The following is a 12,900-nucleotide window of genomic DNA, read 5'->3' on the forward strand; positions in this document are numbered from 1 at the left end:
ATGAAAAACTTAAGAAAGTGTTATTTAGTAAGTTCCTTTCTTAACAGAAAATGTTAAGGATCATGAAATAGTGTAGTTGAACACAGAAATGGCAATAATGTTGCTATATTATATTTTTTGGGGGGGGAAACCTGAAATGATAATAAAATTATTTTGAGACTTCAGACCTGGGTTGTTGTTTTTTTGGTGAGAAAAGGGTAAAAATATCATTAAGACAGTTCTCAATCAGATCTAATTTGAAAAAAATGTGAACCTTTGTGTGGCAATGGATCCAAAAACAGATTCAAACTGGCAACCTGAACATAAAACCCTCTTGATCAAATTAAACACCATGAAGCCAGACAAACACTTCCATCACACCTAGAATTAGATTCATTTCATTGGCCCACAATCTATTATAGTGGCTGAGCATTAGGCAGAATACAGAGTGACTCAGATAAATTAGATAAAAAGCACACAGAGGTCATAGGAACATCATCCACATGCCACTTACATTTATGTCTGGGACCAATGTCCCAGCAATTTCATATGGAACAGAAATGGGCACTCTGCAAGTCCTAAGTTCCCTTCTTTGTACTCCGTGAAGTACCCTCTGGTGCATGTTTACTGAACCTGAAAACAGCTGTATCACAATTTTTTAAAAAGGAAAAATCCTAACTCCCTGAAACAAAGGCCCAAAATGAACATGCAGCGTGTAATTGTATTCATACTGTGGCACTCAGCATCCTCCAAATTTTTAAGTGCAGTCCTCGCCTATTCCTGATGTAGAAGTTAAATGGCATGAGAGATAGATTGACTTCTCTCTAGACAGCAATTTCCTGTCACGACTTCCTGAAGTTAACCATTCAAACTGAAGCACGGTTAGTCTAATATAGCATCTCTCTGCTATAACCTATTCAGAAGAATGGATAATGAGTTTTGTAAGAGAAAAGGGCCACTAAAATGATTCAAAGACTGGAACATCTCTTCCACACACAAAATCTATTGCACTTCAGCATTTTAGCTTAGAGTACATCTACAAAAGGAGCGACACAATGGAATAATGCAAAATTATGCACATGATGAAAATGTGGACAGAGAAGTTTATTCCGTCTCTCATAGTGTCAGAATCCTGTGTCATCTAACATTTTTTTTAAATGCAAGACATAAGCTATAAATATTCTGCCATTAGATGCAGGATATGCAGGCCATAATTATGGCAAAAAAATTGGAGATGGAAATCAGAAATACTTCTCGAATATTCAGCTATCAGTGGCTTCTAGTGGCTTCTAGCCTTGATGCAGGTATACCAATTCCTGAATCACAGGTAGCATATCTTAACTACTAATTGTTGGGAAACAACAGGGAAGGAACAGACATACCTGCAAGATTATCCAATGCACTGACTGGATCAGGGCTGTCAAACTCATTTCGTCATGGCATCATCACATGACATATTGCATATTCTCACCATCGCTAAACTGGGTATGGGTGTGGCCAGCGTGTGACACATCTGGTCCGCGGCACACGAGTTTGACAGCCCAATTCTAGATGGATCTGTGGATGTATCCAACAAGGCAATTGGATTCTGTTTTCTCTGTCTGCCCATCCATTCCATCCATTGTTTTTCAGATTTTTAAAATCCTCCCTTTATTATGATTCAAGATGGTCAATATACTTAATATTTTTCCTCCACATTTTTCCCCACAACAACTATGTGAGGGTTTTCTTTTTTAAAAAAGCCACGAGCTCATTATACAATTTTGCTTTATTTCTTTTGTTCCTCTTTTTAAACAAGCTAGTCAGCCAAACATTGTTTCAAGTTCTTGAAAAATCATGATTTATTTTATTTTTGACTATAACAATCTGTCTTATATGATTCTAAAGCATCTAGTTTGCTACTTCGTATTAACAGGAATATCTGACCTGCTATAAATTCAGAGAAAAGAATATTCCAAAATAGGTCTTTAAACCATTTTTTAAAGCACATCTTAAATAGCCTTATTGGTGCTACTTCACTATTAATAACCATAGCTTGTGATTCAGGGTTCATCCATATATCCTGCATAGCTGAACCCAAAAAACACCCCATTAACTGTTTGTCATGGTCATGAATATTTAATGTTGTCCTTAGACTACTCCCAGCTCACTGGAAAGAAAGTCCCGCTCTGCAATTTTTTGCTCCACTGCAAATACAGTGTTTTGTTTTCTTTTTCAAATCTGCCAAGACAAGCTATGTTGAGCAGGAAACAGGAGTGAATCAGTTCAAGGTAAGTTTAGCAAAGCAACCAGATTCTCCTGTCAAGCTGCTGGCATGTGGGCAGCACTTCATCACTGTTGGGATCCCTACATAAAAAGTCAAGGACACCTTTGCCATGGAGCCATCAAAGGCCATTAAGATGAAGCTGCCTTTAGTCTCTTCTGCTGTCACTCATGGACAACTTTCCCAACTGGATGTCCCTTCCATTTGACTCCCCTTCCTAGTGGGAAAGGAAGTCAAGTTCACTCTATAGGGAAAAACATCTCTTTTGGTGCAGTGAATACTGGTACAGAAACACCTAATTACCCTCTTTCTCTCCTCCTACTTTCAGCCTCTACTTTGCCTCTATGTTGTGCCTGCAGCAGAAGCAGCAGGGAAAGAGAAGCAGGGGAGAATGGCTCCTTTGCTGTTAGTTTGGTTATAGATTCTTATCACAATAAGATCCGACCTGGTGGCAGAAGACCCATGGCACCAAAATAGTCATTATTCACCCTGCCTCTCCTATCTCCAACTTCTGGTAGACAAATCTACCAACTCTGCTTTGTTGCTAATGGAGATTAGACATTGGAAGTCAGCATTTCCTTCAGCTGGGATGTGGGAGACAGAGCAGAATTATCGGAGTACTTCTGTACAATAAGAAACTGAGCTTGATTTACAAAGATACAAATTTTGGTTGGACAACTGGATACCTTTTTAACAATCAAATCTGTTTGGATATCTTTGGGAGACAGTATACTCTCTTTTCTTGAGGTATTTAAGCAGATGGATAGCCATCTGTCAGGAATACTGTATTGCGGATTACTGCAAAAGACAATACTGGTCCCTTCTAATCTTTATATTTTATAATTATCAGTAAAATAGAAAAAGTAACTTTTCAAAAGCCAGATTTGCATAGAATTGTGTATTCTGAGGAATATAATGAATATGTAAGAAATTAACAGATAACTGCTGCATTTACGGTCTCATACCCTAAATTCATAACTTGTGCCCCTTTCCACAGAACTATTAGGTTATTCTGGACCAGATCGAGCAAGACAATTGCCTCACAATCTATCTGTTCAATAGGGCTTTGGTGTGTTTCTTTTCAACAACCCTCTGACGAGAAAACCTTATTGTGAAATTTATTTATTTATTCCTCTCAGTTAGCAGGATGAAGAATAGGAAACCACGCTCATCATGATTTTCTAAACGTACAAACTGGATTTTTCTGCCTTCTTCTCATAATAATGTGCTTAGCTCTGCAATGTCCCCTTCAAAAGATAAAAAGAAATTCATGAGTCTTTAAATTTCAAAATGATTCCACTTTACAGTTTTAAATACTAATTGGTTCACTTTTTAAAAAAAAGAGTATTCATCCTTCTTTTCTTTTGACATGCTTTTTCAGAGCTTTTCTTTTGCACCAGTGTTCCCCAAATCAGATGCCATGACTAGTTAGAACTGGCTGTGTCTGCCTTCACTTTCTCTTGTCTGAGAGACAAAGATATAGGCTTCATGTAACATTACTAGAGAAAGAAAAAAAGGAAAGAAAATGAACCACAGGTAGTTTTATCTCCAAGATATATCTTATAAGATATATCTTGGAGATAATCTTATAAGACTTATGAAATGTGGTCTAGTCAGAAACAACACTACAGAAGATTGCAGAGAAGCCTAGGTAAAGGTTCCCCTCACACATATATCCCGACTCTAGGGAGTGGTGCTCATCTCCGTTTCAAAGACAAAGAGCCAGCGTTGCCTGAAGACATCTCTGTGGTCAGGTGGCCAGCATGACTAAATGCCATGGAACACTGTTACCTTCCCACCAAGGTGGTCCCTATTTTTCTACTTGCATTTTTACATACTTTCGAACTGCTAAGTTGGCAGAAACTGGTAAAAGTAACGGAAGCTCACTCCATTACGCGGCGCTAGGGATCCGAACCGCTGGACTGCAAAACCTTTCTGATTGAGAAGCTCTGTGTCTTCGCCACTGAGCATATTAAACCACTGTAGATTATGTGCAGTTTATACACTATTAAACCTGAGGCTCATTTTTAGCAACCAGCTTGAATATTTGAGTAGCCACCAAATACTGAGTAGTTAAAGAATATGGAGATCTCAGTGAAATCCTCAGAATTCTTATCCTTGGAATTCATGGAAGTAAGCAGCATTGGATTCAGTCTCTTTAAGCCCTAGAAAGGGAAGATGGCAGTCCTGGTCAACACTCAATATTGCATAATCTGTCTGTTTAGCAAAGACAGGTTTAATATATTTCTTCACCAACTTTGAGACAAAACCTAGTGCAACAACTTAAAATCATTTCAGGGGATCTCTGCAGAGGACAAGATCAACAGCAAAACTCAAAATTAGTTACTATATTACTGAATATATACGCATTCTGCTTTGTGGCTACTTTTATTTCTCAAAATAATCAAAGCCTGAACTGCTGCTGAAGTAAAATCATGTACTTTGAAATTCTGTCCCTCTCTTCTTCTCAAATGACATATTTTAAAGGGACACTAACTGCCTAGGCATGAGACAGCTGAGATAGAAGTTACCAAAGCAATGGAGAAAAAAAATCATTTTTGAGTGCAGATTTGCCTGTGTCAGCTTTAATACAGGACAAGAAACACAGCTAGACAAACTAATTATATTTTATTGTAAAGCTATATTAACAAAATCTTACAAGCCTAAAAGTACAAATCTCTTGCCATCTCCTTGCCATGTAGTCTTCAAGTTACGACTATAATTAAGGCCAGAATTATGGTCGGACTTTGTGGTCGCTATTTCGGTAATTACATGACCAACCCAACATTATAACACTATTTTGTGGTGGCCCTTAAGCAAATCACCAATGCCATTAAACAAATCTGTAGTCATTAAACAAAGCCATTGTCCGCTATGGACATGGTTGGCTGAAACTGGAAGTAAATGCCTGTTTCCAGCAAAAAATATTATAAATCACAAACATGTGACCCAGGGGTGGGTTCCGGCATGCATTACTGCTGGTTCGCTTGTGGGCGTGTGCATGTGCACTGCAATCAAAAAATTGTTCTGCACATGTGCAGAAGAAAAAACTGGAGAACCGGTTAGGGGGCATGGCAGGCCTGGATCGCTGGCGGTTCCAGCAACCAAGGCCGCCAAACTACTACCGGTTTGGCCAAACCAGTCTGGACCAGTAGGAACCCACCATTGATGTGACCACAGGATACTGCAAATTGCTGTAAATGCAGGCTGGTTGCTAAGTGCCAAAAATGTGATCATGTGACTATGGGAACTCTGAATTTTAGTCCTAAGTATCTTCATATCGTAATTTTGAACAGTTGCTAAGTAATCAGATGTATGTTGAAGACTATCTCTACAGCCTAGGGACTTAGGGAAAGTCCTTTCCAAGCTTCTTGTTCTATCCACTATGCAGCTCTGGGCTATGCTGCCTCTTATCTGACCATTTCCAGGGTCCTTCCCAGACACCATTATAGCCTGAGAGGGAGAGATGTGCTGCAGAGCCTCTCAGAGACACTAAAGCAACACTTTAGAAAACAAGCAAGAACTATGGGATAAGTCAACAAAAAGAGATAACAGTGAAAAAAAGACTATTATTTGGTCAAACAATCCATAGTTTAATATTATGTCTGAAGTCAGCATATCAAGCTTGAATGAATACTGACATTTGAATTTTAATTTTTCTTTTAAAGAAATACCTTCAAATTGAAGGTACTCAATTTATTAATTGAAATAGGTATCCCTATTGAATTAAAACAGGTATCCCTGTTATTATATTAATACTCACTTTATTGCTAATTTATATTTTAGTTAATTTTGCCATTTTCATGGATTTACCGTATATACTCGAGTATAGGCCGACCCGAATATAAGCCGAGGCACCTAATTTTACCACCAAAAAACTGGAAAAGTTATTGACTCGAGTATAAGCCTAGGGTGGGAAATGCAGCAGCTACCGGTAAATTTCAAAAATAAAAATAGATACCAATAATGTTTTTGAATATTTATTTCAAAGAAAAACAGTAAACTAGCGGTGTATTCAATGAAATACTTCACTCACCTCATGATGCTGATGTCCCGCTGTGATGATGATGTCCCGTGCAGCCGCGGGAGCGATGTCCCGCCTCCTATGACACACGGCACAGTGATTCCTATCATTGGATCACTGTACCAGAGGAGGTGGGACATAGCTATGTGGCTGCTTGCCATAACAAGGAGGAGGTGGGACATCGTTGCAGAGCGGCAGGAGGGGGAGGAAGGGGAATCATAAGACAGCCCTGCATTACATTAGAACGTGAGGAGGGGGGATGGTGCGGTGCGCGCTGCGCGGCAAACTGACACAGAGGGAGGGGAAACTCACAGGGGCGCCGGGCCATTCACGAGCCTCACCCAGCGGCATGGCCCCGCCCCTTTTTCTCCTCCATTTCGGGCAAATTTTTCACTGACTCGAGTATAAGCCGAGCCGGCTTTTTTCAGCCCAAAAAGTGGGCTGAAAAACTAGGCTTATACTTGAGTATATACAGTAATTCTATTTCTAACTGCCTTGAAAACCAATACTGTTTTATATATTTCTCAAGCCAAATATCCCTAAGACCCATTCTGCATCAAACTGTATGTTAATTCAGCCTAGACATCAGTCTCCTAGAATAGCCGGCAAAATGCAGTTCACAAAATGCTCAAACGTGCCATGATAGCAAAAGCTATTATTTCTAGTTCATTCCCATCAGACGGATGACATACTGTCTCTGACAACAGATATTCCACTTTTGCATTCCTAGTATTATTAGCCACTGACAGAGCTGCCTGATATAGCTTTTAAAACAGTCTTTGTGTTAACCGCTATCACTGTTTTCTTGCCCCCATAAATTCTGAATTTTCACATTGTATTTCAGGAAGATAGACTAGTTCCTATTGCCCATAAATTTGCCTACATTTATGTCTAAATAAACATGCTACCTTTGTTTATGTCTTGGAAATTCTATTTCTGTTCACATCTGGGGATATATTCGGCATCCCAACTGCTATCCTCAATCCTCTCTTTAGGGCAAAAATACAAAGCCAAGACCATCAAGTGTAACTATTGCTTAATCAATTAATATTTACTTAAAATAATTATTCTTATCTCTGTATGTTTATTTCTTTCATATTTTACTGTGGCCTGAGTGTTTTCTAGGATGCTCCTTCTCCTCCTCAAAAGATATTTCATATGATAAAGTAAAAAGATTGATACAAATGTCAAAGAGAGATAGCAGCAGCTGTGGATGGAGTGGCAGGGAGAAATTCATAAAAATCTTAAGAGAAAACCTATTAAGAGAAAGTGAGGGCAGCTTGTATAACACCATTCCCTATCTACCTAAAAGGGCCCCCATAAACAGGCAGGAATGAGCTTCATAATGGGATTCCTTTTAATTAAGTGGGTCTCCTAGGTAGAGACTGGCAGCAGTATAATCAATGATCTAACCAATCAGGGCTGGATGGCAAGCCACAATTTCAAATTGTTATACATCTCCTAGTTAGCATGATTCACACAGTGATAATATATGAAATGTATCCGGGGACTACATAGACCCAATCCCGCATAGCTTGGAAGGTTCAGTTTTTAATGATAGAATTGAATTCTAAATATTACATATATCAGCTTCACTCACTTATTTTTCATTGGACACAGTTTATGATCAACATTTGTGGGCCTGTGCATGTAATTCCAGATGTTCTCTCTGAAATTGGAAGGCCTTAGAAGCATCCGATTCTAATATTCTTTCTAATTGAGCCAGCCTGTTTTGTCAATATTGACTCCAGCTGGGCAGAAGGAATTACACAGAATTTATTTTTGTAGTTGATTTAGGTTGTATGTATGATTTCAACATTTGAAAAACTAGAGGAATAAAAGCAGAAATCTCAAAGGTGATTTTCAACTTTATTTCCAGCTTTGATTGGTATTACACAGACTATAATGCAGAGACTAGCTGTGTAATAGTAGACATAGGAATATACACAGGGGTAACAAAATATGATTAGAAGAGCTTTAAAATGTAGCTAATATATTTGATAAATCTTCCCAGGGCATTGCAATATTCATGGAAAAATAAAAACACAACCAATAATCTTATTCAGAATTTTTTATTTACTAACTTTTATATTGCAAAAGCAGCTTTCTATGGGATTCAAGCTTCCTTAACTCCGTGCCAGCTAAAGTCCAAATGAAATAGTCAGGATTTGAGCAGAATAGGTGATTTAATGCCTCTAGTTTCAATCATCATAGCTCAACCTTTCCCAATCTGGGAAGTGAAGGTTAAACTTGTCAATGGGAGTGAGGATACAGAAAACCTTTATAGAAGTTTTTATTTTTCAACTCATCATCCAAAATACCATAGTATAATGTCCCTTCTGACTGGGCCTTTAATATTCTCTTGCTTGTATTATTGAAATATGCTTCACATAGCACTGCTGCTGAAACATGTTTAGAGTCTATGGCTAGACCTGCAAATATTGTGTTTAGTAAATTACATTTCCCCACTCCTGGATTACTGCCACTGGCTTTCAGCTTCTTTCCAAATACAGTACACAATGCTTGTTTTGATCACAAAACCCTAAAACAGTTTTGGGTCCAGGTTTTTTTAAACTACTTTCTTTCATATAATATAAAGCTCTGTTACATGTCCCATTGCTTAAGATGAGTGGTGGGATTAATATAATTTAACAACCGGTTCCCTGTCCTAATGATTTCGTCCAACAACCAATTCACCAAACTGCTCAGGAATTTAACAACAGGTTCTCCCAAAGTGGTGTGAACTGGCTGAATCCCACCACTGCTTAAGATGAGCTGTGAGTCAGTAAATTTTAGAGCATATTGTGGATGCCGTTGCAAAACAACTAATGGGAGGGGGAGCTAATTAAACAATAGATACAATAGAGAAATAACGAATTAGAAAGCTTACTAGAAAGCTATCTGCTGACTGCTCTAACACACCCCACCATAGAATAGAAGGAATATTCTATTAGTCTTATTTCAGCTTAGTAAACCTCTTTATAAATGAAGTACTACTGTGCAGCTCCCCATGCTGTCTATTTTCTGTGAAGGTTTATAGGAGACATAAGCATTTGCAGAAATACAAATCATGCTCCACTTCATCACCACTTGAATCCTATCACAATTTTTTGATAGGAAAGTATCAGGTGAGATGGGTATGATTGATGTCATGATGACGTCCATGGCACTCTTCCAAATCATATCATGGGCTCCAATTCTGGAGGAGCAAAAATATTTAAGACTGGTCTTTTTTTGTAGCATCATCACAATTCCCTCTTAAGAAACTATGGAGATGTTGTTTTCATCTCATTTGCTTTCAGAGAAGCAAAAAAGACTTCTATCATTTCAGAATATCAGTGGTGCAGACTATTTTAAGTTCTAAAATGTTAATTCCTCTGATGTTGTTTTTAAATGCGTTAAATATTAAATCAGTTAAATGAGTGCCTGATTATCAGAGGATGCAAGTAATGAATTAAGTATCTAAATAAATAATCATTTTTGAAGCCTACTCACTAAATGTTGGCTTACATTATTTCATTTCTCTTGAAGAAATTCAAGACAATGAAAACTGAGTTTCTACATAGATTTCATTCATGCTGTAAACAGACTCAGGATGGTTCATCTATGCAAGAGCATCTCTGAAAAATATATTTAGACTATTTTTGACACATGGACCATTTTATATGAGTGATTGTACACATACTGTGGGAATGTCTCTTCTCAACAGATCATATACAACCTCTTTTTGAGATATAATGAAACAGTCATACAGGAAGTCTCCAAAACTACTGAATGTTCTTCGTAGCCAATCAGGCGTTATTAGGTGATACCAATCTTCTCTTTCTAGGAATTTGAATGAATTATTTTATCATGGGTGGAGTATGTGTGGCATCTGGAATCTGTACATTTTACCTGGATTTTAGATGGTGATGATGACAATAAAGAGAGCATGTGATATGTGGATATTAAAATAAATAATACACATTGAAGTAAATCTCTGCAGACTGCAATTTCCATCAATTTGAGGTGGTATGAGGGTTGGCAACAGTGAAAGAGGTATAAAAACTTTATACTATTTTCATTGCAAAAAATGACTTTGTGCTGTTAACTTCTTTTATGAGATGCAAGCAAAAACTGAAAGAGGAATGCTGGCTGAGGGTTCCTAATCAAATGTCTAGTTTAATGAAAAGAAGGACTAGGGGAGATGTTATAGCAGTGTTCCAATATCTCAGAGGTTGTCACAAAGAAGAGGGAGTCAAACTATTCTCCAAAGCATCTGCGGGTAGAACAAGAAGCAATGGGTGGAAACTAATCAAGGAAAAAAGCAACTTAGAACTGAGAAGAAAGTTCCTGACAGTTAGAACAATTAATCAGTGGAACAACTTGCCTCCAGAAGTTGTGAATGCTCCAACACTGGAAATTTTTAAGAAGATGCTGGATAACCATTTGTCTGAAGTAGTTTCCTGCCTGGGCAGGGGTTTATACTAGAAGACCTCCAAGGTCCCTTCCAACTCTGTTATTATATTCTATTCTAAATTGTAAAGATTCTTTCTAATCCAATTTTGTACTAAGAATTCCCTGTTCCTGATTAAAAAACTGACACCTTTATGAATTGAATCGGAATTCACAGGAGAGACACTGATCATAAACAACATGGGTGCAATAGCAAAAAGTAGCAAAAAGAAAATCACTGATTCTTCAAATGTTATAAACAAATTCAAATAAAAAACCTCTGCATCTCTACTGATGCATCTAAAGAGGCAAACTGCCCAAAATAAATAATTGGGACTAATGTATTATTTTCCATGATTAAGAACCAAAACTTAAATGCTGATAAACCCATGAATACATTGTATCTAAGGGGGGAATTAAATGCTTTCTTAAGTAAATTTAAAAAATTCACTGCAGAAAAAATATTAAATAAAGTTATGACTGAGGAAATAAGTGATGAGGAAATGCAGAATCCAAAGGAGAATGAGAATGGAAAAAGCGGAATTCAAAACAGAAAGGGGAAAAAAGGAGGGGGGGTTACTATTTCTCACTTCCCAAAAACCATGAACTCTGACAAAGTATTATCTACCTGCTATTTATAGGTAATCATGTCCCAGCTATTCCTTGTGTCTTTCCATCTTTTTACTAAGCAGCATTGGAGGACAAATAGATGGAAATACAGAGATAGAAACAGAGTTATAGATTGAGAGGGTCTTGAAAAAGAAGAATAATGTTGGTGAAGCATAAATATATATAAGGATACCAGGCCATTAAACACCAAAATTAGAAAAATTAGAGGCTAGCTGAGGTCAAATTTGATATGTTAAAAGATTTAATATATTTTCTGATTATATACTGATTATATATTCTCTATTGGCAACCAGTATATCTCAAATAACTAATGGCAATCTATTTTTCCAGAATTATGTCCTGGCCTATCCTACACCCAAAATGTTAAACTGTGATTTGTAATAGAAGAACACTGTTGGCTGCTCCTCCCCTCCCCCCATGGACATGTCATCTCCTCATTCCATCTCCTCGTGATGTCATCCCATTTGGATGATGCCACACTCTCCTCTATGTTATACTGCAACAGAACTTTACTCCCTTTGGCCTTCTTGCCTATCAAGATGCTTCCTTAATGACGGATCTTGGGATCCTGAAGAAGAGACTTCTTAGGGGTTTTTTACAGGGGTTTTTTAATTAAATTAAATTTTAAGGGGGGGGGGGTTGATTCTGATGGCTCAGACAGGCTTGGGGGGGGGGGGAGTCTGCCAGGGCACAGGCCAGAGCTAACTAATGGGCATGGGTCGGGAGTGCTGGGAAGGGTTGGAATTCCGTGGGAGACATTAAGCCACTCTATTGGGGGGTTTACCATTTCTACTGTTTGTAGGAGAGGCAGATATGGTGGGGGCCAAGGGCCAAATTATGTTTGGGAGATGCAGGTTCGCTGTTTAAGAGTAATCGTGCATTCTGACCCTCATCGCCCTTCTCGCACCCCTGGGTGCTTGGGATTACAGGACCCTGGTCTCAGGCTAGTGTCACTTAATGCCAGGTCCATGGTACATAAGGCTCCCCTCATTTACGACCTCATACAAGAGGGTAGAGCGGTCCTGGCGTGCATTATGGAGACCTGGTTGGGCCATGAGGGGGGTGTTTCCCTTAGTGAATTATGCCCACCAGGCTTCCAGGCATTTCACCAGCTGAGAGCCCAGGGCAGGGGCAGGGGCGTGGCGGTGGTTATTAGGGGAAGTCTCAGACCTCAGGAGGTCACTGTGCCTCAGATAGGCGGGTGTGAGTCCCTTTTTGTGAAATGGGGCCTTGGAGTCCAGGTGGGCCTTTTTGTTATGTATTTGTCTTCCTGCTACATTTCATCGGCCCTGCCGGTGCTGCTGGATGTGTTAGCCGGATTGGTGGTTGATTTCCCCAGGCTGATGATCCTGGTGGATTTCAATCTGCCTTCCATTGGCGAGACATCCGAGTCAGCTCGGGAGTTCATGGCATCCATGATGGCTATGGACCTAACTTAGTTAATTCAAGACCCCACCCATAACAGGGGACACACGCTTGACCTGATTTTTGTCTCTGGGCAGTGGATGAATGATCTAGATTTAGGGGATATTTCTATCCAACCCTTATCATGGTCTGATCATTTCCTTAT

At 38.7% G+C, this 12,900-nt stretch overlaps 1 protein-coding gene across 4 annotated transcripts in view; it reads right to left on the reverse strand.

Annotated features, from left to right (window-relative positions):
- GALNT14 (polypeptide N-acetylgalactosaminyltransferase 14) overlaps positions 1-12,900 on the reverse strand; it is a 322,417-nt gene that overhangs the window by 105,316 nt on the left and 204,201 nt on the right. The window lies entirely within an intron of this gene.

This window comes from Thamnophis elegans, chromosome 4 (genome assembly GCF_009769535.1).
Source record: "Thamnophis elegans isolate rThaEle1 chromosome 4, rThaEle1.pri, whole genome shotgun sequence".
In the NCBI taxonomy this organism is placed as follows: Eukaryota; Metazoa; Chordata; class Lepidosauria; order Squamata; family Colubridae; genus Thamnophis; species Thamnophis elegans.